Source organism: Gadus macrocephalus, chromosome 6, assembly GCF_031168955.1.
Source record: "Gadus macrocephalus chromosome 6, ASM3116895v1".
Classification (NCBI taxonomy): domain Eukaryota; kingdom Metazoa; phylum Chordata; class Actinopteri; order Gadiformes; family Gadidae; genus Gadus; species Gadus macrocephalus.
The window spans coordinates 26858905-26870585 of NC_082387.1; the positions used below are offsets into that span (position 1 = coordinate 26858905).

Sequence of the window (11681 nt, forward strand, 5' to 3'; positions counted from 1 at the left end):
CACCTAAAGACACCACCCACCTAAAGACACCACCCACCTAAAGACACCACTCACCTAAAGACACCACCCACCTAAAGACACCACCCACCTAAAGACACCAGCCACCTAAAGACACCACCCACCTAAAGACACCACCCACCTAAAGACACCACCCACCTAAAGACACCAGCCACCTAAAGACACCACCCACCTAAAGACACCACCCACCTAAAGACACCACCCACCTAAAGACACCAGCCACCTAAAGACACCACCCACCTAAAGACACCACCCACCTAAAGACACCACCCACCTAAAGACACCAGCCACCTAAAGACACCAGCCACCTAAAGACACCACCCACCTAAAGACACCACCCACCCAACCACAACTTCCACCTCCCTTTAAAGCCCCACTCAGCGTCCCCTTAAGGGCCCCTCACCTGAAGCCCTTAAACACGACCCCCCCCTCCTCTTCCTCCGATGGGGGAGCGGTCGCCGTGGGAACCGAGCAGCGCCTCCCCTGGAGACGGGACGACACCGGCCCAGTCCGCTGACGGGACCGAGTGGTTCCAGCGGCGCAGGCAGGACAAAGGGTGTCTGCGGGCTATCCTGTTCAAACCGGATTAAACCTCCTCTGAGGTCGGGGGGGGCATCGTCTCCGGGCTGATAGCACGGGAGGGAGAGCGACGAAGAGCGACGGTTCGGCGGAGAGCGAGCAGCGCGGCGGCGGTGAACACCGCTCGCTCTTTGTCCCCCCGCCGTTCCGGGGAGGAGAACCGGCAGAGGACCCTGCCTAATCAGTCCTGAGTTCTGCTGACGTTTACGACAGCCCGGAGAGCGTCAGCGCGCGGCGGCGGCGGCGGCGGCGGGGAGATAATTGAAAACAGGAGTGGGAGAGGCGCTCCATTTCACTTAAGTTCTTTCAAAGAGGGAGGATGTAAAGTTTATTGTGGCGCAGCATGCGGCGTTGGGCTCTGATGAATAACGGTTCTCCAGCGAGCGGCGCACGGGGACTGCGCTGTGTTTCAGCCGTGGAGGCGATCAGCCCCACTGAGGGTTCTGACGATACCAGTGAAACTGAACTCATCCCCGGAGCAGAGGCACACAGAACGCCCGCTCAGAGAGGGCGTTCTGTGTGCCTCTGGTTCCCAGATAATGAGTGTGTCCTCTGGTTCCCAGATAATGAGTGTGTCCTCTGGTTCCCAGATAATGAGTGTGTCCTCTGGTTCCCAGATAATGAGTGTGTCCTCTGGTTCCCAGATAATGAGTGTGTCCTCTGGTTCCCAGATAATGAGTGTGTCTTCTGGTTCCCAGATAATGAGTGTGTCTTCTGGTTCCCAGATAATGAGTGTGTCCTCTGGTTCCCAGATAATGAGTGTGTCTTCTGGTTCCCAGATAATGAGTGTGTCTTCTGGTTCCCAGATTCTGTGTGTCCTCTGGTTCCCAGATAATGAGTGTGTCTTCTGGTTCCCAGATTCTGTGTGTCCTCTGGTTCCCAGATAATGAGTGTGTCTTCTGGTTCCCAGATAATGAGTGTGTCCTCTGGTTCCCAGATAATGAGTGTGTCTTCTGGTTCCCAGATAATGAGTGTGTCCTCTGGTTCCCAGATAATGAGTGTGTCCTCTGGTTCCCAGATAATGAGTGTGTCTTCTGGTTCCCAGATAATGAGGAGAAACATCATGAATGAAGGTCTGGAGGAGATACAAGGGGTCCACACCATGTAGGATTCACAGATAACAAGAGCCCCACTCGGAGGACCCTCAGTAAACGGTAAACGGACTGAATTCGTCCGGTGCTTTTCTGGCTCCATGGTAACACTTGGTAACTAATGGTGGGTGGCATCTAACCCCCCCTCCCCCACACACACACACACACACACACACACACACGTACACACAAAAACACACACACACACACACACACACACACGTACACACAAAAACACACACACACACACACACACACACACACACACACACGTACACACAAAAACACACACACACACACACACACGTACACACAAAAACACGCACTCAAACACTCCACAGCAGCAGTAAAAGGATTGTTGGATAATGATTGTTGCCAGGCGACACACCGTACACAATCTACACAACTACACAACTACACAACACAATACACGACACTACATAAGGGAAGAAGCCGGCAGGATTATCCTGATCGCTGCCAGAGCACACAGCGGCTGTGCACACAATCCACACAACAGAACACACAACACTACACACAACTCAACACAACGCACCATAGACCAGACAACTGAACAACACAATGACATTCAAAAATAAACCCTGGACCAGACTACAATGCAACCCAAACACAATAGAGTACAATGCAAACACAAGACAACACACAACTAACACACACCTCTCTCACACACACACACACACACACACACACACACACACACACACACACACACACACACACACACACACACACACACACACACACACACACACACACACACCACTCACACACACACACACACACACACACACACACACACACACACACACACACACACACACACACACACACACACACACACACACACACACACACACACACACACACACACACACACACACACACACACAAGAGAAGGGGTGGTGGATGGACGGAGGAAGAGGAGCACAGGATGGGGAGATGTGAGCAAGGCGGGGAGGAAGAGGAGGAGTGAAGAAGGCAGGGAGGAAGAGGAGGAGTGAAGAAGGCAGGGAGGAAGAGGAGGAGTGAAGAAGGCAGGGAGGAAGAGGAGGAGTGAAGAAGGCAGGGAGGAAGAGGAAGAGTGAAGAAGGCAGGGAGGAAGAGGAGGAGTGAAGAACGCAGGGAGGAAGAGGAGGAGTGAACAAAGCAGGGAGGAAGAGGAGGAGTGAAGAAAGCAGGGAGGAAGAGGAGGAGTGAAGAATGCGGGGAGGAAGAGTAGGAGTGAGGAAGGCAGGGAGGAAGAGGAGGAGTGAAGAAGTCAGGGAGGATGAGGAGGAGAGGAAGAGGAGGAGTGAAGAAGGCAGGGAGGATGAGGAGGAGAGGAAGAGGAGGAGTGAAGAAGGCAGGGAGAGAAGGAGAGGAAGAGGAGGGGTGAAGAAGTCAGGGAGGATGAGAAGAAGAGGAAGAGGAGGGGTGAAGAAGGCAGGGAGAGAAGGAGAGGAAGAGGAGGGGTGAAGGAGGCAGGGAGGATGAGAAGAAGAGGAAGAGGAGGGGTGAAGAAGGCAGGGAGAGAAGGAGAGGAAGAGGAGGGGTGAAGGAGGCAGGGAGGATGAGAAGAAGAGGAAGAGGAGGGGTGAAGAAGGCAGGGAGAGAAGGAGAGGAAGAGGAGGGGTGAAGAAGGCAAGGAGGATGAGGAGGAGAGGAAGAGACAAGAAGGAAAACTGAAAATGGCAGTGCCGAGGCCGCTGAGGAAGAGTGGTGTGCAGCAGAGCCCGGTGCGGTGGAGGGCAGGTGTTCCCGCTCCGAGCCCCAGACGTCTCTCGCCATCCCTGAACCCTCTGACCGTGTCCCAGCCCTGTGTGTCCCCGCAGTACGTCTGCAGAGCAGGGGGGCGGTGGGAGGGCTGGTCGGACCCTCAGAGCACCCAGCCCGGAGGAGAGCTCACACACACATGTAGCACACACATGCACGCACACACATTGATACACACAAATGAACACATACATTAATACACACACATGAACACACACATTAATACACACACATCAAAACACACACATGCATGCACACACATATGCACGCACACACACACGGCTCGCTGCACTGTGAGCTTAAAGCAGACGACTGGAGAAGACAGAGTGCACACACAGGTTGTGTATGTGTGTGTATGGCTGTGTGTGTGTGTGTGTGTGTGTGTGTCTGTGTGTGTGTGTGTGTGTGTGTGTGTGTGTGTGTGTGTGTGTGTGTGTGTGTATGGCTGTGTGTGTCTCTGTGTGTGTGTGGCTGTGTGTGTCTCTGTGTGTGTGTGTGTGTGGCTGTGTGTGTCTGTGTGTGTGTGTGTGTTTATGAGAGAGTGATTCAATGATTGCCGTGTGCTTGTAAACAGGCATGCATGTTTAGGTATGTTTAGTGTGTGTATGAATGTGCATGCATGTGGGCGAGCATGCAAGTGTGTGTATGCATGTGTTAGTGCATGTGTGTATGCATATTTATGTGTTTGTGTATTTACGTGCATGTTTATGTGCATGTATATTTGCACGGTATGTGTGTTTGTATGTGTGCATGTGTATGTGCGAGTGTATGTGTGCGTGTGTGTGTGTGTGTGGCTCCACGGTTTACAGTCAGAGCTGCAGTCTGTCGCAGCTGACCCTCAGATGTCTCAGAGCTTTACCGACAACAACACAACAACACAACACAACAACACAACAAGAGAACAGCACAACAACAAGAACATAGCTCAGGGCAGTGCTGCACCCTGCTCCGGGAACGCACACCCTATAGAGCTGCACACCCTGTCTACACAACTCTACACAACTACACACCCCCTCAGGCCCACAGTCTGCACCTTGACCAAGACGCCCCCCAACCCAGGAGACGGACGGACTGATTCCACCCATGCGGCCACAGGCCGCTCGACGGGATTGGTCGATCCTTCTCTGACTAAGAACGGGAACAGAGCGCCTTCGATGGCCGAATCAGGTACTGCGCCTTCACGCTCTGCACTCACAGCAGGCATCAGAGAGAAGAGACCCCGCGTTTGGGTTGCCATGCCGATGCTTTTTGTAAATGGTGCGCTTCCTTTTATGTTATTCTCATGGCTTTGTGTGTTGTGTGTATTCTGTGTGTTCAGCCTATGGCTCTGTTTGCGTTGCTTGTTTGCCTTACAGCTCTGTGTGCGTTGTGTGTTAGAGTTATGTTTTGTTTACAGCTATGTGTGTGTTGTGTGCTGTGTTTGATTTATGTTTCGTTTACAGCGCTGTGTGCGTTGCGCGTTGTGTGACACGTTTCAGACATGTTTGTTTCCCCCTTCATCCTACAACCTCCTGCTGGGCAGAACTCCATCCGTCTCCATCCTCCTCCTCACTCTCTCTCAAACGGTCCATTCGACTCCATCCTCTTCCTCACTCTCTCTCAAACGGTCCATCCGTCTCCATCCTCTTCCTCACTCTCTCCAGCCGTCCATCCGTCTCATCCTCTTCCTCACTCTCTCTCCATCGGTGAGAGTCTTTCTCGCTGCGTCCTCGTAGGTCAGCGTCTAAACCTCCTCGCTGTTACTCTGACGCTAGTTTAACCGATGCTCTCCTCCAGAGAGACTTCCTGTGAGCTCCGATACAGTCCGGACTGAACCGTCTGGGGGCGCGAACACAATAACCACCAGACAAACCCACTCTCAGGTTAGTCAATAACCACCAGACTAACCCACTCTCAGGTTAGTCAATAACCACCAGACTAACCTGATCTCAGTTTAGTCAATAGCCACCAGACTAACCTGCTCTCAACAGAAACACGGCCTCTGAACGAGGCCTCGGACCGGAGCCTCGGACCGGGGCCTCGGACCTGGCTGAGTTAGACTGAGCTGACCACACCGAGGGGAGTCTGCCGGTCCTGATGCTGCAACCATCACAGCTTCAGTCGGTACAAAAACCTTCTGGTGCCTCCCAGCTCCGTATTGCTGCAGTATCTCCCCTTAATAGCACTCTCTCCTACTGTATCTCTCTCGCTGTCCCCCTCCTCTTACTGCTGTTATTTCTCGCTATTGTATTTTTGTTTTTCCTACTTTACCTCATACCTCTCTCCCCCTCTCGCTCTACTCCTCTCATCCTCTCTCTCACAATTCACACTCTCTCCCCCTCTGTGGCGCATCCTCTTCCCTCCTCTCTCTCTCCCTCTCCTCCCCTCTCCCTCCTCTCCCTCCTCTCCTCTCCCCTCCACCAGTGCCCCTCCATCAGAGCAGGAAGCAGTTCTCCTTTGTGTCCCTGTGTCTCTTTTCTATTTCCTGGTTTTCAGGGCGGATTGAGAGGCCCGGCGCGCAGAGCGGCTAAGCTGCAGGGAATTATGACAGCACCTCTGACCTTTAATAGCTTTCTGTAAAAATACCACAAACACGCACAAGCACACATGCACGACAGCACTGCATGTAGTGTGCACGTGAAGGGATTAAAGTGCTCTCCCACCTGCTGTTCAGTACTCTGAACCGTTGCCACGGATAAGCCCCACTCTCCTCCCGTTGCCACGGCGATGCTTCGGCCAACAACCACTAGGTGTTGTTGTTCACAGGGAGGTGTCACTCCGTGATGACAGCCCCCCCAGGGGCCCATCAGGAAGGAGGGTTTGGTCACCTGATCAACCACAAGCTCCATTAAAGGGGATATTAGCGTAGCAACGACAAGATCAGATGTTCTGGTTGGCCCTTAATTGATGCCATTGTGGTTCGAGAGATTTCTTTGCTCCTGTGAGAACGGAGGAAGAGAACCACGAGGGTATGGGACTGTTGCAGTGCATCATGGGTAGGGACTGGTCCAGTGCATCGTGGGTAGGGACTGTTGCAGTGCATCATGGGTAGGGACTGGTCCAGTGCATCGTGGGTAGGGACTGTTGCAGTGCATCGTGGGTAGGGACTGGTCCAGTGCATCATGGGTAGGGACTGGTCCAGTGCATCATGGGTAGGGACTGGTCCAGTGCATCGTGGGTAAGGACTGGTCCAGTGCATCGTGGGTAGGGACTGTTGCAGTGCATCATGGGTAGGGACTGGTCCAGTGCATCATGGGTAGGGACTGTTGCAGTGCATCGTGGGTAAGGACTGGTCCAGTGCATCGTGGGTAGGGACTGTTGCAGTGCATCGTGGGTAGGGACTGGTCCAGTGCATCGTGGGTAGGGACTGTTGCAGTGCATCGTGGGTAGGGACTGGTCCAGTGCATCATGGGTAAGGACTGTTGCAGTGCATCATGGGTAGGGACTGGTCCAGTGCATCGTGGGTAGGGACTGTTGCAGCGCATCATGGGTAGGGACTATTGCAGTGCATCATGGGTAGGGACTGTTGCAGTGCATCATGGGTAGGCACTGGTGCAGTGCATCATGGGTAAGGACTGTTGCAGCGCATCATGGGTAGGGACTGTTGCAGCGCATCATGGGTAGGGACTGTTGCAGTGCATCATGGGTAGGGACTGGTCCAGTGCATCGTGGGTAGGGACTGTTGCAGTGCATCATGGGTAGGGACTGGTCCAGTGCATCGTGGGTAGGGACTGTTGCAGTGCATCATGGGTAGGGACTGGTCCAGTGCATCATGGGTAGGGACTGGTCCAGTGCATCATGGGTAGGGACTGGTCCAGTGCATCGTGGGTAGGGACTGTTGCAGTGCATCATGGGTAGGGACTGGTCCAGTGCATCGTGGGTAGGGACTGTTGCAGTGCATCATGGGTAGGCACTGGTGCAGTGCATCATGGGTAAGGACTGTTGCAGCGCATCATGGGTAGGGACTGTTGCAGTGCATCATGGGTAGGGACTGTTGCAGTGCATCATGGGTAGGGACTGGTCCAGTGCATCATGGGTAGGCACTGGTGCAGTGCATCATGGGTAAGGACTGTTGCAGCGCATCATGGGTAGGGACTGTTGCAGTGCATCATGGTTAGGGACTGTTGCAGCGCATCATGGGTAGGGACTGGTCCAGTGCATCGTGGGTAGGCACTGGTGCAGCGCATCATGGGTAGGGACTGGTCCAGTGCATCGTGGGTAGGGACTGTTGCAGTGCATCATGGGTAGGGACTGGTCCAGTGCATCGTGGGTAGGGACTGTTGCAGTGCATCATGGGTAAGGACTGTTGCAGCGCATCATGGGTAGGGACTATTGCAGTGCATCATGGGTAGGCACTGGTGCAGTGCATCATGGGTAAGGACTGTTGCAGCGCATCATGGGTAGGGACTATTGCAGTGCATCATGGGTAGGCACTGGTGCAGTGCATCATAGGTAAGGACTGGTTCCGGGAAGCCCTTACTGGTTTCCAGTTATGAGATGATTTGAAGCCAGGGCCGGTATAGGAGTGATTGACGGACCTGAACATTCACTCCTCATGTTCATGAGGCCCTCTCCTTCCTGGTTGCCACGGTTACAGAGGGACCATACATAAGAGGGAGGGAGAGAGAGAGAGAGAGCAAGAGAGCGAGAGAGCGAGAGAGAGAGAGAGCGAGAGCGAGAGCGAGAGAGAGAGAGAGAGAGAGGGCATGGCGAGTGGGAGAGAGAGCCAGTGAGGTGGAGGGCTATATAACCTGTTCTTCCATTAGACCAGAGCTTTAGCTAAGGGCTATAAAAGCAGGCATAATTGGCCACCGAAATAACAGCTGAGATTAACGCGCAGAGCTCAATATTAGTTTAAGGAACAGTGCAAATAGATCATACACAATGAAACACGAGATATAATTTAGTTATTTGATCTCTCAGTACATTCCTCTATTGTTTTGCCGTGTAATGTGTGTGTTTGTTTGTGTGAGTGTGCATGCAAAGGCATGCGTGTGTGTGTGCACATGTGTGTGTATCTGTGTGAGTATGCTTGCGTCTTCATATGTGCACATATGTTTATGTGTGTGTGTGTAACCCCACCAGCGTCTCCTCAGAGAACGCCCTCATACTGGGGGCCCCGGACCAGAGCTAGGGGCCCGGTCCGCCTCTCCAGACCCACAGCCTCCCTGCTCGGGTCGGGACCCACGAGGGAGGACCGGGACCAGCACTGACATCAGTACGTCTGAACCCTGAACCCTGACCCCTAAACCCTGACCCCTGAACCCCTAAACCCTGACCACTCTACCCTGAAACCCTGATCCCTAAACCCTGACCACTTGAACCCCTAAACCCTCAACACTGAACCCTGACCCCTAAAACCTGACCACTGAACCCCTAAACCCTGACCCCTGAACCCCTAAACCCTGACCACTGAACCCTGACCACTGAACCCCGACACCTGAACCCCTAAACCCTGACCCCTAAAGCCTGACCACTGAACCCCTAAATCCTGAACCCTGAACCCTAAACCCGAACCCCTAAACCTTAACCCCTAAGCCCTAAACCCCTACACCCCGAACCTTAAACCCTTTAACCCATAAACCCTGAACCCCGAACCATAAACCCTGAACCCCGAACCATAAACCCTGAACCCCGAACCATAAACCCTGAACCCTGAACCATGAACCCTGAACAATAAACCCTGAACCATAAACCCTGAACCCCGAACCATAAACCCTGAACCCTGAACCATGAACCCTGAACCCTGAACAATAAACCCTGAACCCTGAACCATAAACCCTGAACCATAAACCCTGAACCCCGAACCATAAACCCTGAACCCTGAAACATAAACCCTGAACCCCGAACCATGAACCCTGAACCCCGAACCTTAAACCCTTTAACCCATAAACCCTGAACCCCGAACCATAAAGCAGAGGCGGTTCAGACCGCCTCGGCCCAGGGGAGCAGAACCAGATCTCTGCGTCTCGCTGCCCGGGTGCGGCACTCGGAGCAGTCTGCCGCTGAAGCCCTTTATGGACTCCCATGATTCTTGCTGTTTCAGGGTTGTGCCTCCATGCTCGACTGCACTTACTGTTGGTTGCTTTGGATGAAAGTGTCAGCTAAATAAATGTAATGTAATGTTACGTTCCCAAGAGGAGGAGGATAGCCTTGAGATGGCTCCGGCCTATTATAGTCCAACCCAGGAGAGCTTTGTCACTCCGTCACTCTTTCTGTCTCTGTCCCTCTGTCCCTGAACAATGTTGATTGTTTCCTTGCGATTGGTTTAACCTGTGATGTCCCAGCCAATGGGAAGAGATCAACAGGGATTTACAGGTCACATGCAAACTAGTTGTCAGGGTTACGACAACAGAGAGGAGGAGAGGAGGCGGGCGAGGTTGAGGTGAACACGTCAGAGACCTTTAATTAGTCCTGTGATTCTGGCACGCCCACACACACACATGGGGAGGTGATGGGGGAGGGGGGGGAGGCACGGAGAGGAGACACAGAGAGAGCGAGAGACACTGCGGGGGGGGAGAGAGAGAGGAGGCAGAGAGAGGGGGGAGGGAGAGGGAGAGAGAAAGAGATACAGAGAGAGAGAGAGAGAGAGATAGAGACACACAGAGAGAAGGAGAGAGAGGGAGAGAGACACAGAGAGAGAGGAGAGAGAGGTAGAGAGACACAGAGAGAAGGAGAGAGACACAGAGAGGAGGAGAGGGAGGTAGAGAGACACAGGGAGGGAGGAAGAGGGAGGTAGAGAGACACAGGGAGGAGGAGAGAGAGCGTCTGACGTGTGTAAATGAATACAAAGCTATGGAGGCTCGGAGAGGGTAGACAGACAGCTGTAGAAATACAACCTCACAAGGATATCTCAGGGAGAGGAAGGGGGAGGAGAGGGGAGGAGGAGGAGAGGAGGAAGAGAGGAGGAGGAGGAGGAGGAGAGGAGGAGAGGAGGGGGAGGAGGAGGAGGAGGAAGAGAGGAGGAGGAGGGAGAGGAGAGAAGGACAGGAGGGAGAAAGGAGAGAGAGGGAATGAAAGAAGTTGTCTCTGGTTCTCCTGCTGGATGATCAGAGGCCCTTAGCTAATTATGAAACCGATCAATATGTGTGTGTGTGTGTGTGTGTGTTGTGTGTGTGTGTGTGTGTGTGTGTGTGTGTGTGTGTGTGTGTTTGTTTGTGCCTGCACACAACAGCAAGGTTTCCACAATTAAATATTAACCGCAGTTCCTGATTAGAGAACTGAGAGGTATGAGGCTGAGATGTGAGGCTGTCGCTGATTGGTTCAAAAGAGGCATGAGAAAGAGAGAGAGAGAGAGAGAGGAGAGAGAGAGAGAGAGAGAGAGAGAGAGAGAGAGAGAGAGAGAGAGAGAGAGAGAGAGAGAGAGAGAGAGAGAAGGGAGAGAGAGAGAGAGAAGGGAGAGAGAGGAGAGAGAGAGAGAGAGAGAGAGAGAGAGAGAGAGAGAGAGAGAGAGAGAGAGAGAGAGAGAGAGAGAGAGAGAGAGAGAGAGAGAGAGAGAGAGAGAGAGAGAGAGAGTATGAAGAAGGAGCGTTTGTGTGTCTAATTAATAGAAGCCGCTGCCTCATGAAACACACACTCCATTACGCCGGGACTGCGGGCCGGGCCGGTTGCCCTGGTGATGTATGACTTCACCGGGGATGCTTGGCAACATAAATCAGGGCCGTGGCGAGAGAGAGACCCCCACCCGGCCCCCCCACCACCCGGCCCCCCCCTGCCCGCTAAAAACGACTCGTTTGTCACTCGTCTGTCTGGGACGATGACATCATCAAGTCCTCGACGGGACCAGGATGCTACGGGCGCTGCGGCGCTAGCTACTTATGCAGATATGGTGTGTACCCCGTAGATACACAATGTATACACACACACACACACACACACACACACACACACACACACACACACACACACACACACACACACACACACACACACACACACACACATCCTTACATCCTTATGTGGCGTGTTACTTCAGCAGATACACAATCAAACCAACACACAAACACAGACACACACACACACAGGGTGAGCCGCAGTCAATCCGATTGGCCAGGTGTTTATCTCAGCATCCCATAATAATCACGGCGGTCTTGCTTTGGAGGCAGCGTCTTATTGTGTTCCAGACGTTCACAGCATGATGACCCTCCCTCTGTACTCAACACCACACAATAACACATACACACACACACACACAGACAGAAACACACACACTCACACTCTGATCCACACAAGAAACAAACACAC

At 53.1% G+C, this 11681-nt stretch overlaps 1 long non-coding RNA gene across 1 annotated transcript; it reads right to left on the reverse strand.

Moving 5' to 3' along the window:
* Positions 1 to 3793: 3793 nt before the first annotated feature.
* Positions 3794 to 6500, reverse strand: LOC132459010 (uncharacterized). Its single transcript, XR_009526066.1, has 2 exons — positions 5709 to 6500; positions 3794 to 5663 (listed from the first exon to the last, which is right to left on the reverse strand). It is a non-coding gene; the product is annotated as an uncharacterized LOC132459010 (long non-coding RNA).
* Between the last annotated feature and the right edge of the window lie 5181 nt (positions 6501 to 11681).